Source organism: Lepidochelys kempii, chromosome 1 (genome assembly GCF_965140265.1).
Source record: "Lepidochelys kempii isolate rLepKem1 chromosome 1, rLepKem1.hap2, whole genome shotgun sequence".
Taxonomy (NCBI): domain Eukaryota; kingdom Metazoa; phylum Chordata; order Testudines; family Cheloniidae; genus Lepidochelys; species Lepidochelys kempii.
In genome coordinates this window covers 46,958,451-46,984,063 of record NC_133256.1, presented here as the reverse complement: position 1 = coordinate 46,984,063, position 25,613 = coordinate 46,958,451, and the positions used below count along the sequence as shown (strand labels likewise).

General features: G+C 44.1%; 1 protein-coding gene across 10 annotated transcripts in view; it reads right to left on the bottom strand.

Moving 5' to 3' along the window:
- FRY (FRY microtubule binding protein) overlaps positions 1-25,613 on the bottom strand; it is a 373,522-nt gene that overhangs the window by 285,440 nt on the left and 62,469 nt on the right. The window lies entirely within an intron of this gene.

Genomic DNA, 25,613 nt, shown 5'->3' with positions numbered 1-25,613 from the left:
TTACACTGAAATGTTTCATAAAATACATAGAGTATTGGGGGAAAAGCCAATAAAAATCATCATTCTAGAACTATACTTTTTTTTTCATCAAATGTAAAAATACACACAGAAAAAGACCTTTTTACTTTGTGCCTACTGGTCTCAGAAGAAAATACAAAGATGAACTATAGCGACAATTCAAGGCATTGTTGAGCTTTCTCAGTCAAGACAGGAATGTTTACAAACTCGTCAGCCTGATAAAAACCCCAACCACCCGAGAAACAACTATTCCACTACTTTATTACAGTCCTTTATTTTACTGTATTCAACCTTTTGTTAAAATCAGATTTACTATATACTGTTAGTTGATATTTATTCTTTTATCAATGATGCTTCAAATAGCATGATCCACTCAATTAACAATCACATCAGAGTTCAACTTCTGATTTACTTATTTAAAAGAAAAATATATCAAGTATAGCCAGTTAAAATCATACTGAATCTTATTATTAAAGCAACTTAAAATATGAAACACCAGATTTGAAGATGTATTTAAATGTATTTTGATCCTATTTAAATGTTTTTCAATATAAATTTCACTCTAATATTAGAACAACTAGAGATAACAGCACATTTTTGGCAACATCTCCGAAACATTCCTGAAACAGCTGCAACTAGCTGAAATGGCAGTAACAGCCGCACTCTACTTCAGATCCAAAAGAAATTCCCCAAATTGGCTTTAACTGGGCTAACATCTTTAAAAAATACATTGGTTCTGCTTTCTTCCACATTAAATTAATTTCTGATATCTCACTATCTTATTATGTATTTCATTAGCTGAAAAGCTGATTAGCACAATGCAGACTCCTGAGGTGTAAAAGAACTCTTTTTGGATGGATTTTAGAGCCCTATGTATTCACAGTATATCAGTAACATAATGTACACGTTTCAGAGTAACAGCCATATTCGCAGTCTGTATTCGCAAAAAGAAAAGGAGTACTTGTGGCACCTTAGAGACTAACCAATTTATTTGAGCATGAGCTTTCGTGAGCTACAGCTCACTTCATTGGATGCATACCGTGGAAATGTACACGTTTTTGTCTATGACAGCGTGGATATTAGTACACGTGAGTTTAAAATAAAGAGTCCTAATATAACATTTTTTTACCATAAAAAGAAAATAAAAGATCAAGAATCTGAGTATTTTCACAGATAACCCATGATAAATTGCCCATTTCAGTCATGTACAACTGCCTTCAAGCCAGCCGCTATACTCCTGCTGTCTTGTCCACTTCCTGTGCTCTCCAGGCCTTTCGGAGAGCAGATATCCAGGAGTCTTGGGAAAAGGGACTACCTACCATCTGGAAGAGCGCCAACAGTAGAAATGGTCTTCAGCATATGGGAGGCTTAGGGGACTAGCCCTACATGAAAATCAATGATGCTCTCATGATCAGTACTCTGTCTATGCACAGACTACTGTGATCACCACAACCAGATGTTCTCCTACTAAACTTTTGAAAATAGTCTTCAAAAATAATTACCCGATAAGAGAAAAAGAATGGAAAAATGCGTAGTACGTTTAAATCTTTGTGATTACTGTTTATGATAAAGAGACATGTATGCAGTTAAGAACTGTATATTCTGAGCAATACTTAAAGGAATTCTTAAAACAGGTCCACTTAAATGGAGCTGGGAGTACAGCACAGGCCTGCAGCCTGATCAGATACAATCTCTGAAGCTCATTTTAGCTTTAATGTGGAGAGAACTATGTGGTGCCAAAACTTTTACATTCTGAACACAAAGAAAGTGCAATTTGAGGCTAAACACAAGAAGCAGGGGAGGCCTCTCAGTAGGGTGATGATATTTCCCTAAACTGAAAGCGGGATGTGCAAGGCTGGCCTGAGCTGCCTGGCGTTACTACTCATCTCTCACATTCCTGCGAACGTTCCTCCATGCCCCCAATAGAGCAAAGTAGCAGAGATGGGAAAAGAGGGAAGAGGAATGGGTATGGGCTGGGATCTGGGCAGCAAAGAAGGGTGTGAGTGTGTGGGTGTGAGTAGCCAGGGCTCACAGCCAGGAGGTGAAGCTATTGGACTATGATCCATTTTAGCAGTGTGATGCCCCTCTGGGTGCTGGCACAGCAAAAGTTCAGGAAGGAGCCTCCAGGTAATGGGAAGGACCAAGGAGATTCCAGAGAGCAGCCCTGGAGAAGTGGGGGACAGCTGGGATGCAGAGCCACCATTTCAGATTGGGAGGGCCAACTCCTGGCTGGGGAGGGGAGGGGGAAGAGGAGTGAATGACAGGGGGCAGCTCACTCCCGGCTGGTGAGAGGAGTGAGCAAGTGATGGAGGACCAGAGGGTGGCGGAGTTGGTCCCAGCCAGTGGTACAAAAGTCGGGTGGGGAGATGCCCTCCTTAAATGGTGCCCCTGCTGGGATGTGGCAGAAGTGGGCTACTAGACGCAGACTGGAGAAGAAAAGAAGCCTGTTGGGGTGGGGGAGGGGGGGCTGTGCAGGGTTTTGGGGACCAGCTCTGAAGGATGGTGGATGGGGAGGACATAAGGCCGGGGTGGGGGCTGCAGGGACCACTCAGGGGGAGGGGTCTGCGGGGAGGGCCATGCCATCTTTGGTGCCCTGGCACAAGCAGATGCTGCAGGACCTGGTCATTCACTCACCAGCTGGGTTGCCCATGGATTGGGTGGCAGAGTGAGCACATGACATTCCATTACTCCCTGATTGGAGGGGCAGGACATTGCAGAGACATCATCCAGGCTCCTATCCCCCCCTCCAAAAGTTGCCGCTTACCCCCCCCCCCACCCCAAATGTTCCTCCGTGCCCCACTTTCCTAGCAAAACAGGACAAATGCCCAGTTTTGCCAAAAAAGTCGGGATGTCAGAAACAGGGCTTAAAAAGGGGACTGTCCCTGCCAAAACAGAACGTATGGTCACCCTACCTCTCAGGACCACGTCTGAAGCAGACCACAGGAGCAAACTAAGTATAAACTAGATTTGTGAGTTTTGTGTATGTGTAATACAGTGGATTAGTGTACTTGAATGTATCTCCCTCTAGTGGCAGCTACTAATAATTAAAACTGATCCTTGAGTTCCTTTAGTTCGCGTAGCAGGGGATTGTGCTTTTGGTCCTTAATTACCTTGTTTCGATCCCCACTGATAAACCATAGTGTTTGTATTTGTCAGCGGACATATGCACTGTCTAATACGCTGTTGTAGTATAAAACTGGTACTCTGGATTGGCCGATCTAGGGCTTGGAGTCTGATCTAGGGCTTAATCATTCAAGGTGTTAGTCTGGGCCCTGCAGTCCTGATCCTCAAAACAGTGAAGCACATGCTTAAGCTACTGGTTTATTTAAAGTACCTGCACAGGTATTATCAGTTCGTAAACTATCACAGACATCATGGTGCAAGTGGGTCTTGAGGAAAGATCAAGAAGATCAAGAACCTGCATACTGGCTTTACGAATTAATCTGGAGAGGGAATTCTATGAGTAAAGGGTAGCATGGAAGAAAGTATAAAGGTGCTCGTGTGGGAAGCGGACAAGAAAGTGATGGAGGCTGGCACGTTGAAGGAGAGGAGAGATAGGAATGTGTGACAGCACAATAATGATGTATTTTGTTGTAGAGAAATTAAACAACTGTCTATATTTTGAATCATATATTTACTTTCTAAGATCTCCAGACTCTTTTTCCAAACTATATTAACCCACATTAATGATTTCCCCATAGCAATACACCTTTCTAAATCAGTATAATAAATTTATACTTTTTTGACTATACTGTAGGACAAAAGACAACTAAAAGACAACACACTTCTCAAAATTATAACCAATAGAGTTGGAGAAGACTTTTTTTTTTTTAGTTTTTGTTACATTATGATTCTTTTTAGAACTGTTTCATTTCATTAGTTTTTGAAAGCAGATTAAAAATCTACTATATCACAAAACAAGCATAATGGAGTTCATAATACAGTGTGTAACGTTCCTAGCCCCTAGAACTAAGGCCTAATACAGGGGTCAGCAACCTATGGCACGCATGCCAAAGACGGCATGCAAGCCAATTTTTAATGGCATGCTGCTGCCTGCCGGGTCCCAGCTACCAGCCCCGCTCAGCCCGCTGCCGAACCCAGGCCCGTAGGGGGCTGAGCGGGGCTGACGGCTGGGACACCGGCAGGCAGCAGCGTGCCATTAAAAATCCTGCCCGCTCTGGCCTGCTCTTCTCCACCCCCGCCCTGCCGGCTGCTGCTGCAGGGCAGGCAAGCTCCCTCCTCCCCGGCCTCTTCCCCCAGCGTGCTAGATTCCTGTCCCTCCCTCCCTGCTGCAGATCAGCTGATTGCCCTTGCGGGGGAGGGGGAGAAGTGGAGCCGCAGCGTGCGCTGCTCCAGGGAGGAGACGGACAAGAGGTGGCGACAGCGACGGCGACGGGGGGTGGAATCAGGGCATATCCCCTCCAGCCCCCTGCCGTGAGCCACTCTGGGTAGGGGGCTGGGACCACCCCCTCGACCCTAGCCCACACCCCCAGCCCTCTGCCCTGACCCCTACACCCCAACACACACACCCCAGCCCTCTGCCCTGAACCCCCCCTCATACACCACAGCCTCCTGCCCTGATCCCTGCAACCACCACGACCCCAGCCCCCTGCCCTGACTCCTGCACACCCCTCACACACACCCAGCCCTCTGCCCTGACTCCTGCACTCCCCTCACACACCCCTAGCCCCCCCAAACCCTCTGCCCTGACTCTTGCACCCCCCACATTCCTACCCCCATCCTGAGCACCAAATGGGAGCTCCTGCACCCCCCCCCCACACACATTCCCACCTGCACCCCTCGCACCAGATGGGAGCTGCCCAGGTAAGCACTCCACACCCAAACCTCCTGCCCCAACCCTGAGCCCCCTCCCTCATTCTAGCTCCTGGCCAGACCCTACACCCCAACCCCCAGCCTGCTCCTTCACCCCCATCCCTGTGCTCAGCGCACTCCCACCCTCATCTCAGTGCAGAGAGAGAGGAAGAGAATGGGCTAGAACCAGGGAAAAGGTAGGTACCCACTCCATGTGGGCAGGGCCAGGATCCCAGACCGTCAGCGGGCTGAGCGGGGCCAGCAGCCAGGACCCTGGCTGGCAGGAGCCGGCAGACCGACAGCGAGCTGAGTGGTAGCGGGCTGAGCCGCTCAACCCACTGCCGGTCTGGGGTTCTGGCTGCCAGCCCCTTGCCAGCCAGGGTCCTGCTCAGCCTGCTGCTGGCCGAGGTGAACGGAACCCCAGGCTGGCAGCGGGCTTAACAGGCCGGCGGCGTAAGATCGGCATTTTAATTTAATTTTAAATGAAGCGTCTTAAGCATTTTGAAAACCTTGTTTACTTTACATACAACAATAGTTTAGTTATATAATATATAGACTTATAGAGAGAGACCTTCTAAAAAACGTTAAAATGTATTACTGGCATGCGAAACCTTAAGTTAAAGTGAGTAAATGAAGACTCAGCACACCAATTCTGAAAGGTTGCCGACCCTTGGCCTAATAGAACAGAATAATGAGAGGTTGGGCTATTCCACCCATCACTCTTCTGTGGGGTTCTTAAACTTAGGGCTGGTCTACACTAGAAAATTAGATCACCCCAGCTGCATTGTGCAGGGATGTGGAAAAATCCATACCCTGCTGAGCAATTTAGTGAAGCTGACCTAAGTCACCATGCAGACAGAGCTAGGTCAACAAAAAATTCTTCTATCGACCTAGCTCCGCCCTCAGGGAGATGGCATAGGTAGTGTCTATACTAAAGTGCTGCAGCTATGCCACTGTAGTATTTAAAGTGTAGTAGACAAGCTCTTAGTTAGCCAGCTGGCTGGAAGTTGAGTGGATCGGAAGCAGCAAGCTTCACCATTATGGCTACTACCCCCATTGCTTCCTTGAACCCTGGGATCCACCATGACACTGATGGGCCTTCATCATCCTGATCCTAAAAGATGTCCTGACCAGACTGGGACAGAGAGGGGGACCCAAATGACATTGCCACTCCTATCAGCTGCAGCTCGATCCCAAACACCAACTGGGATGTGAGACCCCAGACCCCATGTATCTTTAAGCCTTCCCCACCTTATTTCTTCTCTTTCTCATCTCTCTCCTTTTCCCTTCTGCTTTTAGTAAGAGTTTGGTGTAGCCAGCCAAGGCTGCATATTTTGCAACAATACTGTAGCCTGTGACCAAAGAAGCAACTAAAAGCAATGCCCTAAACAGCCTGATACTGCTACAAATTCACCAATTCTCAGAGTAGTCAGTAAAACTATGTGCTATGCCTGTGTTTTTCCATCAGCAAATAAGAGCAAGTAGCAGAGACAGAAGCTGCATTTGCTATCTTTGCTCTTCTTCTCTCCCACTTTGTGTATGTTTGTCCTGCTTTGTCTTCAAGAAAACGAGACTGGACTTTCACAAGAGCAGCAGCTCCAGCCCATCTCATTTCTCCTTTCCCCCACAAAAGACAGACGGTCATCTTTAATACCATCTAAAAGTATCACACAGGGTTGGCTTGTTTGTTTTTCTTTTAAAAACCTCTCTAAATTCTAACTCTTTCCCTCAGTTAAAGTGAAAGATAAGGGATATCGTTAGAATAAAAGCCTTACTTATACTTTCCATTTCAAATGCTTTAACTGATCCGGAAAGATGCCCTGACCAGACTGGGCATTCTTTTTTTATATCTTCAATGAAAGGTTAACAAGATTTTTAATGGTGTGTTTGCCATGGGACTAAGCAGGCTGGGGTCTCTGGGTTCAAACCCTCAAACCTTGTGTAATTGTTCAGTGTTGTACATTGAAAAGGTCAGGTTAACACCTTTGTCTGTCTGAGCCAATTTATACCATCACACTTAACAAAGCCAAAAAAGCATGTATGTATGTATGTTCCCCAACCTTAAACACTTTGCTTCTATTTGTTCTTTTCTTTCCCTCCTACATCCCAGAAATACTTTGTCCTCATCACCTCAAAAAAACCTGGGTTGTGTTGTTCCTCATCTTTTAGCGTCTCTCCCTCATTTCTCCAAGAGATGCTTCTCCCACTCCCGTTTCCTACATTGCTCCATTCTCCGATTGGTCATTGTCCCCTGCTGGGCTGCTCTTCTGAGTGGACCCATTACTATGTCTCCAGGTTGGCCCCTCTCACATCCTCACCTTGAGTTGCTTGAGCAAGCTTTTTTTCAGACAACTGGGACAGGGAACAGAACTTTCATTCCTGCCTCCACTTGAAGGCAGTGTTCAGAGCAGATCCACTGAAAGGGCAAAAGCTAATGAAAAGAGAGGGAACCTCATCTCCACTCTCTACTCAGCCTTTTAATCAATAAGGCCAACAACTAGATGACTAAAGGACTGCTCCATCAGGCTGGTAACTAACTGTTGAATCCTGAGTGGAAGCATAGACAACGATTAGTGCTCAGCAGGCCCTGTTGCAGAACAGGGAAAGGTTTGGGGGACTGTACAATTCCCGCACTCATTCACAACTTTGCAGGATGGATCGATTTAAATCAAAGTTATTTAAATGACAAAAACAGCATTTTAATATTGTTTTTATTAGTTAAATAAAAAAGTAAGCTTATCAAAAACATGTTTTCACAGAGTTTAAGGTCAGAAGGGACCAACAGATCGTCTAATCTGACCTCCTGAATATCACAGGCCACCACCATGCTCACTAACTCCAACAGCCAAAGTTAGAGCAAAGTATTACAGTCCTCAGGAGACAAAGATTACATGCCACAGGCAGAGACTAGGAGAAACCAAGGTGCACCAATGCTCAAAGCAACTGCAATTTCAGTTTTTGTTTTATAAATCAGTTTTAAATGCAAAGGAAGTATTAACCATAGTTTGTGAACTGATGGATTGTTTCTGGTCATAAGCCAGATTTTCAAAGGTGGTTTGGTGCCTAAAGCAGCAGCCTAGGATTTCCAACAGTTCCTAAGCAGGTTAGGTGCCTAACCAGCTTAGGCACTTTTTGAATATCTCACTAGGCACCTATCTGCATCTTCACGTGCCCAAATACCTTTGAAAATCTGGTCCAATGTTTGTCAAATTTTTAGAAGTAATAGATCTCATCCTTTCCCATCTGCTTTTTATCCATAAATTGGAAGAGGAAAAGCTTTCCTGCACTTTCAACTCCCAATTGGTTTCTCAGATTTGAATGAATCAGTCCAAATGAAAAATATATGCTCTCTGTCCCTGTTAGCAAAACTGAAAACAGAAGTAATTAAGGGGAAAGCTTTGATGCACAACAGAAATGGAAAGTACTTACATTTGGAAACATGCGAATACCCACATTTGTAAAGACTGAAAATAATATAGTTAAATATTTAATGCAGTATATGACATTATGACATACTTAACCCTGGTCTACACTATGAGTTTAGCTCGAATTTAGCAGCGTTAGATTGATTTAACCCTGCACCCGTCCACATGACAAAGCCATTTTTGTCGACTTAAAGGGCTCTTAAAATCAATTTCTGTACTCCTCCCCGACGAGGGGATTAGTGCTGAAATCGACATCGCCGGGTCGAATTTGGGGTAGTCTGGACGCAATTCGACAGTATTGGCCTCTGGGAGCTATCCCAGAGTGCTCCATTGTGACCGCTCTGGACAGCACTTTCAACTCAGATGCACTAGCCAGGTACACAGGAAAAGCCCCGGGAACTTTTGAATTTCACTTCCTGTTTGGCCAGCATGGCGAGCTCATCAGCACAGGTGACCATGCAGTCCCAGAATCTCAAAAGAGCTCCAGCATGGACCGAACAGGAGGTACTGGATCTGATTGCTCTATGGGGAGATAAATCTGTGCTATCAGAACTCCTTTCCAAAAGACAAAATGTCAAAATATTTGCAAAAATCTCCAAGGGCATGATGGAAAGCGGCTACAACAGGGACCCGCAGCAGTGCCGCATGACAATTAAGGAGCTCAGGCAAATCTACCAAAAAAACAAAGAGGCAAACGGCACCTCCGGGTCAGAGCTCCAGACATGCCTCTTCTATGATGAGCTGCATGCAATTCTGGGGGGGGCCCTACCACTACCCCACCCCTGTCCGTGGACACCTGCCAGGGGAGAGTCTCATGCAACAGAGATGAGGATTTTGGGGACGAGGAAGAGGAGGAGGAGGAGGAGAGCACATAGCAGGCAAGCAAAGAAACTGTTCTACCCAACAGCCAGGAACCGTGTAGCACCCTGGAGCCAATACCCTTACAACCCTCCCAAGGCAGGCTCCCGCACCATGAAGCCGGAGAAGGCACCCCTGGTGAGTGTACCTTTGTAAATATAATACATGGTTTAAAAGCAAGTGTGTTTAATGATTAATTTGCCCTGAAGACTTGGAGTGCATTCATGGCCAGTACAGCTACTAGAAAAGTCTGTTAACGTGTCTGGGGATGGAGTGGGAATCCTCCAGGGACATCTCCATGAAGCTGTCCTGGAGGTACTCCCAAAGCCTTTGCAAAAGGTTTCTGGGGAGGGCAGCCTTATTGCGTCCTCCATGGTAGGACACTTTACAACGCCAGGCCAGTAGCACGTAGTCTGGAATCTTTGCATAACAAAGCATGGCAGCGTATGGTCCCGGTGTTTGCTGGCATTCAAGCAACGTCCGTTCTTTATCTCTCTGTGTTATCCTCAGGAGAGAGATCATCCCAGAGAATTGGGTGGGGAGGGGTTTAGTTGGGTTTGTGCTGCACGTTAACCCAAAAACCGCAGCCCCTCCTTTTAAATGGCCAACCCAACAGGTGCTTGGTAGGGAAAGGAGGGCACTGCTGTTTGAAACCATTCCCACATTTATGAAGGCTGAAGAAGCCAAAAGACTGTGGCTTACCATGGCTGCCTGCAAGCAGAATTCTGTTGCCCAGCCATGCATGTGTGATCTCTCACACCAAACCGGCAGGCCCTCAATATAAGAGGCAAAATGCGACCTTGTACTGAAAGCACATGTGCTATGTAATGTTAACAGCCTGGTTCACCGTGAAAGAGTCTACCCATTGTTCTCTAAAATGTGTCTTTAAATACTACTCTCCCTTTTTTTTCCTCACGCAGCTGCAAATGTTTCAATGCTCCCCCTATCATCTCCGTCCCATAGGCTAGCGCAGATAAGGAGGCGAAAAAAATGCACTTGCGATTAAATATTCTCTGAGCTTATGCAGTCCTCCCGCACTGAAAGAGCTCAGCAGAATGCATGGAGGCAAACACTGTCAGAGTCCAGGAAAGGAGAAAATGAACGTGAGGATAGAAAGGATGAGTGAGATGAGAGGTGACGTGAGCGTGATGAGAGGAGGCAGAATGCAATGCTGAGGCTATTGGGGGATCAAACTGATATGCTCCGGCATCTGGTGGAGCTGCAGGAAAGGCAGCAGGAGAACAGACCGCCGCTGCAGCCCCTGTGTAACCGCATGCCCTCCTCCCCAGGTTCCACAGTCTCCTCACCCAGATGCCCCAGAACATGCGGGGGGCTCCTGGGAACCCAACCACCCCACCCCAGAGGATTGCCCAAGCAACAGAAGACTGGCATTCAATAAATTTTGAAGTGCAGTGTGGCCTTGTCCTTCCTTCCTCCCTTCATCCACCACCCCACCTGGTGCTTCCCTCCTCCCACACCCCTCCTGGGCTACCTTGGCAGTTATCCCCCTATTTGTGTGATGAATTAATAAAGAATACATGTTTTTGAAACAACAATGACTTTATTGCCTCTGCAAGTGGTGATTGAAGGGGGGAGGGTGGTCGGCTTACAGGGAAGTAGAGTGAACCAAGGGGGCGGGTTTTCATCAAGGAGAAACAAACAGAACTGTCACACCATAGCCTGGTCAGCCATGAAACTGGTTTTCAAAGCTTCTCTGATGCGCAGCGCACCCTGCTGTGTTCTTCAAACCACCCTGGTGTCTGGCTGCACGTAATCAGCGGCGAGGCGATTTGCCTTGACTCCCCCCCCTCCATAAATGTCTCCCCTTACTCTCGCAGATATTGTCGAGCACACAGCAAGCAGCAATAACAATGGGAATACTGGTTTCGCTGAGGTCTAACCAAGTCAATAAACTGCACCAGCATGCTTTTAAACTTCCAAATGCACATTCTACGACCATTCTGCATTTGCTCAGGCTGTAGACTCACAGAATCATAGAATATCAGGGTTGGAAGGGACCTCAGAAGGTCATCTAGTCCAACCCCCTGTTCAAAGCAGGACCAATCCCCAATATTTGCCCCAGATCCCAAACGGCCCCCTCAAGGATTGAACTCACAACCCTGGGTTTTGCAGGCCAATGCTCAAGCCACTGAGCTATCCCTCCCGCCCCGTAGTTGAACAGCTCCTGACTACTGTCCAGGGTGCCTGTGTATGGCTTCATTAGCCATGGCATTATGGAGTAGGCTGGGTCCCCAAGGATAACTATAAGCATTTCAACATCCCCAACAGTTAGTTTCTGGTCTGGGAAGTAAGTCCCTTCCTGCAGCTTTTCAAACAGACCAGAGTTCCTGAAGATGCGAGCGTCATGTACCTTTCCCTGCCATCCCATGTTGATGTTGGTGAAACATCCCTTGTGATCCACCAGAGCTTGCAGCACTATTGAAAAGTACCCCTTGCGGTTTATGTACTCGCCGGCTTGGTGCTCCGGTGCCAAGATAGGGATATGGGTTCCGTCTATGGCCCCACCACAGTTAGGGAATCCCATTGCAGCAAAGCCATCCACTATGACCTGCACATTTCCCAGGGTCACTACCCTTGATATCAGCAGATCTTTGATTGCGTTGGCTACTTGCATCACAGCAGCCCCCACAGTAGATTTGCCCACTCCAAATCGATTCCTGACTGACTGGTAACTGTCTGGCGTTGCAAGCTTCCAGACGGCTATCGCTACTTGCTTGTGAACTGTGAGGGCTGCTCTCATCTTGGTATTCTGGCGCTTCAGGGCAGGGGAAAGCAAGTCACAGAGTTCCATGAAAGTACCCTTACACATGCAGAAGTTTCGCAGCCACTGGGAATCATCCCAGACCTGCAACACTATGCGGTCCCACCAGTCTGTGCTTGTTTCCTGGGCCCAGAATCGGCATTCCATGGCATGAGCCTGCCCCATTGCCACCAGGATGGCCAAACTGCTGAGGTCAGTGCTTTGAGAGAAGTCTGTGTCCATGTCCTCATCGCTCTCGTCACCGTGCTACTGTCGCCTCCTCGCCTGCTTTTGCAGGTTCTGGTTCTGCACATACTGCAGGATAATGCACAAAGTGTTTACAATGCTCATAACTGCCACAGTGATCTGAGTGGGCTCCATGCTTGTCATAGTATGGCATCTGCACGAGGGCAGAGTTGCAGCAGAAGTGGTGGCTGACGACAGATGCCATAAGAATAGATATTTATAGAGAACAACGAGAGGACCTGAGAGGTGGATTCGTGAGAGCAGGAGAGCAGAGTTGCAGCAGAAGTGGTGGAGGACAACAGTTAGCACTATGCACATTTCCCGAGGAAGAACACACGTACCCGGGAGCCCATGACAGACAACATGGAGAAATTCGCTATTGAGACAATAGCAGCAGAGCAGAGTTGCAGCGGAAGCAGTGTATGACGACAGTTAGCAGTCCTACTGCACCGTCTGCTGCCAGCAGCACCCAGGACACAATAGCGGTGGTGTCGATGAGCTGAGCTGAGCAGAGCAGGCTGCATGCTTGCCGTGGTATGGCGTCTGTGCAGAAAAAAGGCATGAAACAATTGTCTGCCATTGCTTTCATGGCAGCATGTACCCAAAACCACCCGCGACAATGTTTTTTCCCCATGAGGCATTGGGAGCTTAACTCAGAATTCCAATTGGCGGCAGAGACTGCGGGAACTGTGGGATAGCTACCCACAGTGCACCACTCCGTAAGTCGATGCTAGTCACGGTAGTGAGGACGCACTCCACTGACTTAATGCGCTTACTGTGGACATACGCAATCGATTGTATAAAATCGATTTCTAAAAATCAACTTCTATAATATAGACCTAATTTCGTAGTGTACACATACTCTTAGAAAGCTTGAGTTGACCTCACAAGTTATATAATTTCCCCTTGATTTTGTATGTATTTTAAAAAGCACACCCTTTATCTCATTAAAATTTGAGGAGGGCTCATTGATGCAGCATATTACAATATATTTATTTAAATCAGAGGTCCCCAAAGTGAGGGGATGTGCCCCTCTAGGGGGGACAAGGAGGACCATCTGAGAGGGCACAGTGGGGCCTGGACCAGCCCCAAAGGGGCGGGGAGGGAGCACTACCCAGCCCCTCCCCGCCCCCAGCTCTGCTCTGGCCTCACCCCCAGCATCCCCAGCTCTCAGCCCCGACCTTGGCCCTGTCCCCAGCCTCAGCTCCGCACCCAGCCAGGGGCCTGGCTGCCGGCCCCCACCATGGCCCAGCTGAAGCTCTGCTCCTGGTCCTGTGCCAGTCCCCAGCCTCAGCCGCTGGCCATGGTTCTGTTCCCAGCCCAGGGCCAAGGCTCGGAGCAAGGCTGGAAGCGGAGCCACATCTGGCCGTGGGCCTGGTTGCCGGCCCACACTGCAGCTCTGCTCCGGCCCCCAGCCTCGGCCCCTGTTGCGGCACCGCTCCCGACCCCAGATCCACGCCCAGCTGTGGTCCCGGCCTCAGGCCTCTTACCTCTGTCTGTGTCCCCGCCCAGCAGCCGCGGCCCCGCTCCTGGCCCCGGCTTGGGGTTGGGGGGAGGCATGGATGGGGGCGGGGGTGTGACCCTCAAAAGTTTGTGGACCGCTGATTTAAATAATTTCAACAGATTTTTTTAAGATCTAAGCTTACTATACGATGTCAATTTCAAATATAATTTTAATTAAGGTTTATTTTTAAGAAGGAAAATGTATTTAATTTAAATTTTAAAAAATCTATTTTTTTTTTAAATCAACAATTCTTAATTGCCTTGTGGATGTAAAAGCTCACTAACAGCTCTGCCATCAAAGCCACTGTTGGAACAGAATTCAGTTTCTGGACATGGGATTGAGCTGTATCAATTGCAATAGTGCTCAGTCAAACCATATCCTTTGGACTCCCAGCAGGTCACTGATGTATAACCTTTGCCTGAACCTTTCTTCTACGCAGGTCAAGAGAGTCATCACTAGACACCAACTAATATGATAAGCTGAAAATGCATCATCAGTACAGAATGAAATCTTTATGAAGCTAAAACTGCTCCAACAGTGCAAGACTATTTTCCTGTTATAAGATTACAGTTCCACCACTAAACCACACTACAGCTTTTTGCTTGGGAGAAAAAAATGTGTTTTTTTCTCTTTACAGAACTATATGTTATTTTGATTCAGCATTTTAGTTTTAGGAGTAAAATATAAGTTTGATACACTGGGACTCTGCACATACATACCTCCAAACATTCCCAGGGGCTAAAGCAGACAAATCCTGCTCCAAGGGAGTGGGTTGGGGGGAGGATCAGGTGATGGCAAGCCTGGGAGAGGGCAGTTGCAGATCGAACCCTCCCCTGTAGCAGTGGCTGCTGTGCCTCCTGTCCCATGGGGGTAGCAGGGCTCAGTTTCCCACTCTGTGCGCCGTGACCTGGCCCTTGGCACTTGAAGTCGCAGCACCACTCAGGCTGGTCCCAAATCTGGGCAGTGCTGTGACTTGTGTGCTCAGGGCCAGGTTGCAACACCTGGATCGGGGAGCTGAGCCCAGAGAGCCCTGTGGGACAGGAGCTGCTTCAACGAGGACAGAAGGCTTTGGGGGTCAAAGTGGGACAATCCCACAAAACCCAGAACTATTGGGAGAGGAGTATGCACATATTAGGAGCCATGTCAGAGTAATAGTGTGTGATTCCAACTTTATTGGAATTATTTATTCCATTTTATACACAGGAACACATGACAATACAGTGTGGTATAAAATTTTATTCACATGAGTTTGGAGTTAGTGCATTACTCACAAAAGTGTGCACACTCATACAGTCACCCCAGAGATGGCCGGAAAATAGAGAAAAAAATTTATGATAATTTAAAAGATATACTTTTCAGAGAAATTGCATTTTCAACAAAATTTCCCAACAACTCTAATCCGCATGCATGAGGAACATTCTTTTAAGGCACTTTTTAGTACTGAGCTATTTGTTATTTCCAGAAGCAACACTGTTAAGCACTCTAGTTACTAATTATGAGAGGCACTACTTCCTGTGATGTCAATTCACAGATTCATAAGATTAAACCCAGAAGGGACCATTATGATCATCTAGCCTGACCTCCTGCATCATAATGCAGGCCATAGAATTTCATCCTTTAATTCCTCCATCAAGCCTATAACTTTCAGTTGAGCTGGAACAATTCAATGCAGCCAAGCAACACAATAAAGGCCTTTTGATGGCTCTCGGGTACTAATTGGCAGTCTGGATCCAGATTAAGATGTTTTGCAAATTGGTAAAACACATCAAAGTATTCACGGTACCAGACTCAGTTTCCAGGACATGTACTGAACATTCTAGATGTACCCAGTTGCACAGACTGTAATGGATTAATCATTTAAATCGGGGGTTCTCAAACTGGGGGTTGGGACCCCTCAGGGGGTCACGAGCTGTCAGCCGCCATCCTAATCCCCACTTTGCCTCTAGCATTTATAATGGTGTTAAATATATTAAAAAGTGTTTTTAATTTATTAGGGGGATTGCACTCAGAGGTTTGCTATGTGAAAGGGGTCACCAGTACAAAAGTTTGAGAACCACTGCATCATTAATAATTTTCAGTAAATATACAATTATATTAAAACATTTATGCTAATGTACCCATCTATCTGTATAGGAAAATAATTATATTAATAAGCAGTTGCTGGAGAAAGAGCTCTCTTGTTTGTATTTTTGGATTTCACTAAAATAACTATTTACAAATTCAGCAGCTGAATGATGGATTTAAGATCAAAGGATCTTCATTGTATTACAATAATTTTAAAGTTGGTTTAGGCCCGAATCTTGATCTTTCAATGTAAAATCTTTAACAGATCTATAGATGAGAAATTATATTAGGAATCTTAAGTACAATCAACCCAATTCACCCCTTGGGTTCCGCCAGGGTTAAACTGCCAGCATCCAGGCTTTGGGGCCTACTGGCAGAAGTCTGCTATGCACAAACCCGCTGTGCAGGGGGGGCAGGAATCAGCCAGTGGTATCTAGAGGAGAGCAGGACTAGCCTCAGAAAAGATGGGGGTCACCCTAGATAAGAGATCTACTGATTCAGCAGTTCTTCAGTGTAGATGCTCCATGGGCACATGGTGGACAAAGACACAAAATCATGTATTATGAATACCAGAAATGTTTCAACTTAAACTTAACATTATATATAATTTTTCTATTTCTTAATTTTTTCCCTAGAGCTACAGAAAAGGAACTTCAAGCAGTGGCCTCATCATGCCAGATTCAGCTTAAGACTAACACTGAATACTTAACACTTTTGAAAACACAATAGGGAAAGTGCTCTTCATAATGAAATACATTTATAATATATAAAATAAACTGAATACATCCTATCCTTCCAGTATCTGGCACCTGTACTGAGGGGAAGGAGGTGCTTATAAATAGCATTGAACAGTTCATCTTAATAATAATAGTAATAAATAACAAGTAGTTTAAGCAAACATCATAAACATCAGTGTTCATTTAGTGTTCATAGTATGCATATACATATCCCTTCTCAGTATCTTAAATCATTTTTTCCAGTTCACAATAACTGTTATACATCATGATCATCTAAAAAATCTGAAATGTGTTTTGTCTCTTTACAAAAACAGTGTCTGTCCCCCCACCCCCAAAGAAGAAAAAAATTCAGAAGGTCATCCTAGGCAGTAGACTCTGAATAGTCTCCTGAAAACCAGAAGGTATAATTTTCACAGTAGGACTTATAAATATGAACAAACCATAAAATAACAGTGCAAATCCAAATTACAGTGATTTTTCATAATTATTAAATGGAGAACACCTCCCATGGGCCAGAAATGCTTTAAAAAGTGAACAAAAAGGAAAACAATATCCATGAAGATAATGCCATTTCTTCACTATCTCTGCTGGAGGAAATTGGAATAGAAACGACTCTCCTAGCTTAGGGCCATACCAGAATACTACTATATATCCTATTTTTAGTTAGCACAAAGTGCTAATTCTAAAAGATTAAAATTTATGAGTGACTATGGCTGCCATCTAGCAGCTATTCTAATATTATCCATCCTTGCATTATGCACATGGTATCCATGCATACTCAACCCCAGGACTTGCATACACTTACTGTACAGCAGTAGTTCTTAAATTGTAGTCCGCGGACCATTCAGGTGGTGCGCGGATAGTTCCCCCTAAAGTGCACGCCTGGGCGGCCGCACATGAGAGAAAAAAGGGCCTCTAATTAGGTGCCTAGACCCTGGAAAAGATGCACATGTAACGTGAGGTGGTAGCCTTGGGGGGAATAGGGGGTAAGATGGGAGGGGGCAGTGGGATGAGAAGAGGGGGTGGGGAGAATTTGGGACGTGCAGGGCTGCGGTGGCCAGAGAAAGAGGCGACTTTCTCCAGCTCCAGGGCTGTGGCTGCCGGAGAGAGACTCCCCTCCTTCGCAGCCCCAGCTCGGGGGCTGCTGCAGCGGGGGAGAGAGGGCACATCCATCGCATTAGAAAAGTAAGACTACTGATATTAAAATATGAGTTGTGTGCTTTTATTTGTAAAACAAAAAAAGTTAATTATTATAAAGATTTTTTTATATAGCGCTTTTATCCAAAGCACTTTACAATAGTTAGCTAACAGTATAAACAACACTTGGAAAGATCATTAAGTGGTCCACCGAGACCCTCAGCAATTTTCAAGTGGTCCGCGGAAAAAAAAAGTTTGAGAACCACTGGGGGATTTTGCCCAAAAAACACAGTATGTAGCTGCATGCCAGTTTGTGGGAGCAGTATGGCTAGTGGTGTGGATGGATGTGGATTTTAGACAGGGAGATTTCCTTTTTTGACAAAACATGGGAAGTACATGTGTCATAACACATAATTTACATTGTGCAATACCACTGAAAAGCCATTTTTAGCAGATCACATGGTGCTGACTGCCAGGTCTTGATCAGAACTACTTTTCCCCTTAGCAGCAGAAAACAGATGCCAGGATTGTGGCAACACATCAGTGCATAGGGATGGTCTTGCTGCTACAGTTTACAATCCCTATATGGCTGCTTTCTCTATATCTCCCTTGGCAGGTGATAATCCACACTGAAAGGTGGGAAGCAACCACGATGGATCCTGACATACCAAAGTTAATATAACCAAACTCAGTCCTTAGCAAAAAATAAAAAAGGGCATGGACCCACACTTAGAGCCCCAGCTCCTGAGACAAGTGATGACATGAGAATACATTTTAAAAGTTAATTCTCATGGTGGAGGAGAAAAGTTCAAAAACATGACCCCGTGTCACCAGTGCAGCTTTATCTGCAAACAACTCCATACATTTTATTGGGTTATTCATGCTGAAACCCGCTGCTCTGAAGGAGGGGCCACCAGCTGACAACAACCCTCACAATTTTATCGTGAGTCTCATGATATTTGGTTTATTTCTTAAAGCTGCTGCTGGAATCAAGAGATTACACAAGAGTCTCCGTTTTCACTCATGAAAATGAAAGAAACTATGGTTGTGGAGAAAAGCTTGGATGCATTTTAAAAGGCCAGAAAATTTTCAGAAAAATCTCATTATTTTTGGAGCCCGACTCGTGATTTTGAGCACTTGGGCAATACTGTCTGTGTGGAAGAGGTGTAGGGTTGCCAACTTTCTAATCCCACAAAACCGAACAATGAAGAAAAAAGTATATCCATGAGGAGTAAGTAACAACAATAACATTGTTGTCAATGAGAACCAGAGGCCTGAAGAATTCTTGTCATGCATGGTCTGGGGATGCCTTAATTTGTTCATCTGCTACTTTCAATATTTAAAAGACAAAATGAAAATTTGGAGAGAGATCTAGATGAGTAACTTGCTCACTTGCAGAAGGATTATCAGTTTTTGACACTGCCACTTTTTGGACAAACACACTTTCCCTAAAAAGATACCATAAGTATGCAAATTACAACAGGGAACGTTAACCTTGCCTAAAGAAAACAAAATAGCTACTTGGCAATTTTCATTTAAAATATTCAAAAAGTCTGTGTGTGTGAATAGCAACTAAATCAGGAGAAGGCCCACTTCAGGCTGTCAGACACTGTGGATTAAAGAGAATCTCTTAGGAGTAAACTGATAAAGTTTAATGCACTCCAAATGTTATATACAGAAAATAAGCAAATGTACATAGCCCTACAGCATTCAAATCCTTGGATGTGCAATTCTTCAGTTAATTGGGTGTGGGAAAGTGTAGGCTTTCAAATATTAACACTATTGTTCTGATGCTCAGTTTCATTCTGATAACTAAAAAAATATTAATTTAAAATCAGTATGATCATAATTTTCAATGAAGACAAAATACTATATCATCACATAGTCACCTACATCTTTCTTAAAGACTCCATCCCACCCAGTTGTCATGTATGATAATTGGGCTTATGGCAATGATTCACAAGATATATTTCGTATGTCTCTAGAGGAGTGGGTGCCTGCCTAGCAAATTAACATATTTTCAACCAAAAGTGGTTATACAGCCCCAAATCTCTGTTTTGGAGTTTGGTCAGGAAGAAGGGAGATCCATTAGGCAAAATATCTCCCCCCACTGCTTCCTGCCAAACCAAACTGCAATAACAATTTTGGAGCAGCTTTCCGTTTTGACTGGGGAGTTCCTGTACAACAGAAATATGGCACCTGCACCCCTCCTCAACCTTTGGTGATAAGCAGAAACTGCTCCCTTGCCATCAGTGACCAGGAGTGAAAAAGCACCCAAAGAAACTGTTAAAAAATGTTAATTCAAAAATTAAGAGACAGAATGGGCTAAGCATTTGGCAACTTCTCCTGATGCCAGGGAGAGGTGATTACTGTACCTTCAGGACAGTAGCTACCACAGCACACGTGGGGAGACGGGACCAGCATAAGAGTCCGAGTGTGCAGAAACTGAAAACTCATGTTTATGCCTAGCTGCTCTGCAACTACTTTCTGCACACTTTTTTACCCCACCATCACACAGTACATGAGATTTTCTGTGGCTGGGCTAGGCAGCCATTGATATTTCCTTCAGGATTGTGCTCAACATATATTCAGGTTAATTTTTTTAAAATAACTGATACTATCCAAATGCTTTTAGTTCATGAAGTGAGATTTTAGCAAGGGGATAAGTTTAAAGAATACAATATCCTTACGTTGTCTTTGGCATCTCTGAAAGCAGGTTTGTAAAGGTAAACTTTAATATTACTCTACTCCCGCCTTTAAAGATACAAGATGAAGAATGATATAAACTAAATAATTACTGACATTTGTAAGAGTAACCCAGATCTCCTGAGAATAGAATTAATTTAGAAGTGGACACACAAACACATTTTTCACATAAATTCTTTTTTACATTATTTTCTGTGACACAGATTCGGATATACATGTGTCAAATTGTGAACTCTATGTTGTGTGGTGGAATTCTCCTTTGTATTGCAATCTTCATTTTGGAGTGGGACTTTTATGTTGTATTACCACCTCCTTTGTGGATTAGAGCATCTATTTTGTAGCAAGGACTTGACACCTAGTGGAAAGATTATGTCTGAAAAGCTATGTCAGAGTCATCAAGTTAAAGGGCTATTGAATTTTCATAGATTCATAGATACTAAGGTCAGAAGGAACCATTATGATCATCTAGTCTGACCTCCTGCACAACGCAGGCCACAGAATTTCACCCACCCACTCCTGTGAAAAACCTCTCACCTATGTCTGAGCTATTGAAGTCCTCAAATCTTGGTTTAAAGACTTCAAGGAACAGAGAATCCTCCAGCAAGTGACCTGTGCCCCATGCTACAGAGGAAGGTGAAAAACCTCCAGGGCCTCTTCCAATCTGCCCTGGAGGAAAATTCCTTCCCAACCCCAAATATGGCAATCAGCTAAACCCTAAGCATATGGGCAAGATTCACTTGCCAGATACTACAGAAAATTCTTTCCTGGGTAACTCAGATCCCACCCCATCTAATACCCCATCACAGGCCATTGGGCCTATTTACCATGAATATTTAATTACCAAAACCATGTTAACCTATCATACCAGCTCCTCCATAAACTTATCGAGTTTAATCTTAAAGCCAGATAGATCTTTTGCCCCCACTGCTTCCATTGGAAGGCTATTCCAAAACTTCACTCCTCTGATGGTTAGAAACCTTTGTCTAATTTCAAGTCTAAACTTCCTGGTGGCCAGTTTATATCCATTTGTTCTTGTGTCCACATTGGTACTGAGCTTAAATAATTCCTCCCCCTCTCCAGTATTTATCCCTCTGATATATTTATAGAGAGCAATCATATCTCCCCTCAACCTTCTTTTAGTTAGGCTAAACAAGCCAAGCTCCTTGAGTCTCCTTTCATAAGACAAAAAGAACAGGAGTACTAGTGGCACCTTAGAAACTAACCAATTTATTTGAGCATAAGCTTTCGTGAGCTACATCTTATGGTCAAATAAATTGCTTAGTCTCTAAGGTGCCACTAGTACTTCTTTTCTTTTTGCGAATACAGACTAACACGGCTGCTACTCTGAAATCTTTCATAAGACAAGTTTTCCATTCCTCGGATCATCCTAGTAGCCCTTCCCTGTACATGTTCCAGTTTGAATTCATCCTTCTTAAACATGGGAGACCAGAACTGCACACAGTATTCCAGGTGAGGTCTCAGCAGTGCCTTGTATAACGATACTAAAACCTCCTTATCCCTACTGGAAATACCTCTCCTGATGCATCCCAAGACTGCATTAGCTTTTTCACAGCCATATCACATTGGCAGCTCATAGTCATCCTATGATCAACCAATACTCCAAGGTCCTTCTCCTCCTCCGTTACTTCTAATTGATGCGTCTCCAGCTTATAACTAAAATTCTTGTTATTAATCCCTAAATGCATGACCTTACACTTCTCACTATTAAATTTCATCCTATTACTACTACTCCAGTTTACAAGGTCATCCAGATCCTCCTGTATAATATCCCTGCCCTTCTCTAAATTGGCAATACCTCCCAGCTTTGTATCATCCGCAAACTTTATTAGCACACTCCCACTTTTTGTGCCGAGGTCAGAAATAAAAAGATTAAATAAGATTGGTCCCAAAACCGATCCTTGAGGAACTCCATTGGTAACCTCCCTCCAGCCTGACAGTTCACCTTTCAGTAGGACCCAATTTTCATATTGATCCCCATCTTTTCCAATTTAACTAATAATTCCCCATGTGGCACAGTATCAAACGCCTTACTGAAATCTAGGTAAATTAGATCCACTGCGTTTCCTTTGTCTAAAAAAATCTGTTACTTTCTCAAAGAAGGAGATCAAGTTGGTTTGAATGATTCTCTAAACAGAAGCCAATGAGCAGAAGAGTCTGGAGCCTGGAACTCCCAAGCTGAAGAATATGGGCCAAAGGGGGAGACAGGCTATTTTCAAACAGGGGTGCACTTTTCTGAACAAGCAGCTGACCACCACCACATGCAAGAAGACCAGCCTAAGAAAGCAGAAAGGGCTGCCTAGCTGAAGGATGATTACTCAACACTGATATCACCCCTTCTGAGAGTCCTTAATTGTGGTGGCGGGGCAGTTTACAGTCAGGATTTGGTTGTTTTTAAAAGATCTGTAACTCTGTACTACTTTTAAGAATAAAGCATCTGTGGTTAAGAAATTCCATCACTCTCACAAATCTTGGGAGACAGGCCAGTCCTTGCTTACAGACAGCCTCCCAACCTGAAGCAAATACTCACCAGCAACCACACACCACACAACAGAACCACTAACCCAGGAACCTATCCTTGCAACAAAGCCCGTTGCCAACTGTGTCCACAGATCTATTCAGGGGACACCATCACAGGGCCTAATCACATCAGCCACACTATCAGAGGCTCGTTCACTTGCACATCTACCAATGTGATATATGCCATCATATGCCAGCAATGCCCCTCTGCCATTGTACATTGGTCAAACTGGACAGTCTCTATGTAAAAGAATAAATGGACACAAATCAGATGTCAAGAATTATAACATTCATAAACCAGTCGGAGAACACTTCAATCTCTCTGGTCACTCGATTACAGACCTAAAGGTCGCAATATTACAACAAGAAGACTTCAAAAACAGACTCCAACGAGAGACTGCGGAATTGGAATTAATTTGCAAACTGGATACAATTAACTGAGGCTTGAATAGAGACTGAGAGTGGATGTGTCATTACACAAAGTAAAACTATTTCCCCATGTTTATTCCACACACACACACACACACACACACACACACACACGTTCCTCAGGCGTTCCTGTTAACTGCTGGAAATGGCCCACCTTGATTATCACTATAAAAGGTTTTTTTCTCCCCTCGCCCCCCCGGCTCTCCTGCTGGTAATAGCTCATCTTAAGTGATCACTCTCCTTACAGTGTATATGGTAATACCCATTTTTTCATGTTCTGTGTGTATATAAATCTCCTCACTGTATTTTCCATTGAATGTATCTGATGAAGTGAGCTGTAGTTCACGAAAGCTTATGCTCAAATAAATTGGTTAGTCTCTAAGGTGCCACTATAACTCCTTTTCTTTTTGCGAATACAGACTAACACGGCTGCTACTCTGAAACTTTGCTAAGCTTGTCTTCCTTGCTTGCTTGCTACATTGTCCCTGAAGGGGTTAAAATAAAAACTCAGAGCACCTCAGCATGATGAAACTGCAAGGGAGCATGGCCACAGGAGGGCTGGGACACTGATTTTGGCGTCTAAGGCAGCTGGACTGCAGGGTCCCACTGCCCAAGAAAGGTGTCAGACACAAGGAAACCCAAAGCTAGGAACAGTGACCAATCAGTACCCAGGCCCAGTGGGGCTTAGAGGATTCAGGGTTGGGTCCACTCACAATAAATTGGTATCTGTCCAGAGGGGGGGGAGTAGGCCAACTTGTGACATTCTCTATGCTAAATACAAAAAAACAAAAACAACAAAAAAACCCCACACAATTTAACACGTAATTTATTAATATAATAACAGGATAAACTACTATAAATCTGAGTCACATGGTATTCTATTGTCAAACAGCAACACATATATGCCATAATATGAAGACAGTAGAGGATTTTCAAAAAGCATCTAAGCAACAGAGGCACACACATCCCAGTGAAAGTCAATGGAACCTGTGTTCCTGTATCACCTAGGTACTTTTGAAACACCCACCCAAGGTCTTTAAAAGGGAATTATTAAAGTGTATCACATACTATCGATCAATGTGAACTAAACACTTTTTTTTGCGGGGGGGGGAAGGTAGTTTAATCTAAAAAGAAAATTACCACTCAAGTTAATAGTGTAAAGAAAAAAACAAAGACAAAGGCTCATAGTGTTTCAGAAACTGCAGCATCAACATGGAGTGATGCCTTGCCCTCAATATGCTTTCAACATTGTAAAGCAGCCAGAAACCTGTGTACCTTAAACCAATAAATAATTCAACTTAAAGGTCTTCATCTTCAGAGGCACTCGTGCAGCCATGACTTCCAAGAAACTCAAAGGCAGCTGGGGATGCTCAGCACCTCTCAGGTTTAGGACCCGACTCAGAAGCCAATCCCAACAAAATAAGTTTTTCCTAACAGAATTTTTTTTTCCAAACTAACCATAGTTTTGTAGGAGTAAGGACTTTCAGAATGTGTGATGCATCTGGTGAACTTTGCTCATTTTAAAAGTGAGACACAAACAGATCTGTCTAGAGATAGGCATTGTTAATGCACAATAGATACTGTAAAGGCTTCTTCACACAACTGTGTCAGAACATATTTATCTTGACAAGCAATATATCTGTCCTTCCAGCTAACTGCAGGTAATTCCAGTAACCTTTTTCTGAGCACTCTGTATTACCTAGCATAGATTCTATTACACATTAATTTTCCATTAAACAATATATTTATTAAAAATAATACAAGCAAAGGTTTATTTGAACCTAAAGAGAGAGAATGTTTATTCAGTACTGCATTTCATTTGTGCATTTATTTTTGAAAATACAAAATCAAATATTTTTAGAAATTCCTGAAATCCTAGCTTTTAATAAACTTTTTTTTTTAAATTTGAGGGAGGTAATATACGTTAAAGAAATAAAAAAAGAAAATACTGAAAACTTGTATTCTTTGGGTTATAAGATCATCTGATTATTTAACTTGGATAAGGTTTTACATACCATGTGTCCTTTTTGAAGGTACAAGGCCATGTGACTGATCAACAGCTCTGATAAGATAGCTACCTACCATATACATACAGCAAGCCTACAAGTAAGCAAGTACTATACAAACAGTAAACACCGAATGATTAACTTGTAGTATATAGACCTATGCAAACGTCAATATGAGGTATAAAGGCAAATTTTCCCCTCACTAGCCACATAGATTAGATAAAAAACAAAGGAGAAACCACAAAGGTTAGGAAGAAGGTTAAACATGCTGCACTAAGATAACCCTTAAGTCTACTTCTTTAAAAACCATTTTGTTTGCCCTAGGTGTTTTCATTACTCAAGAAGTATTCCTTTAAAATTTTGAGAAGGATG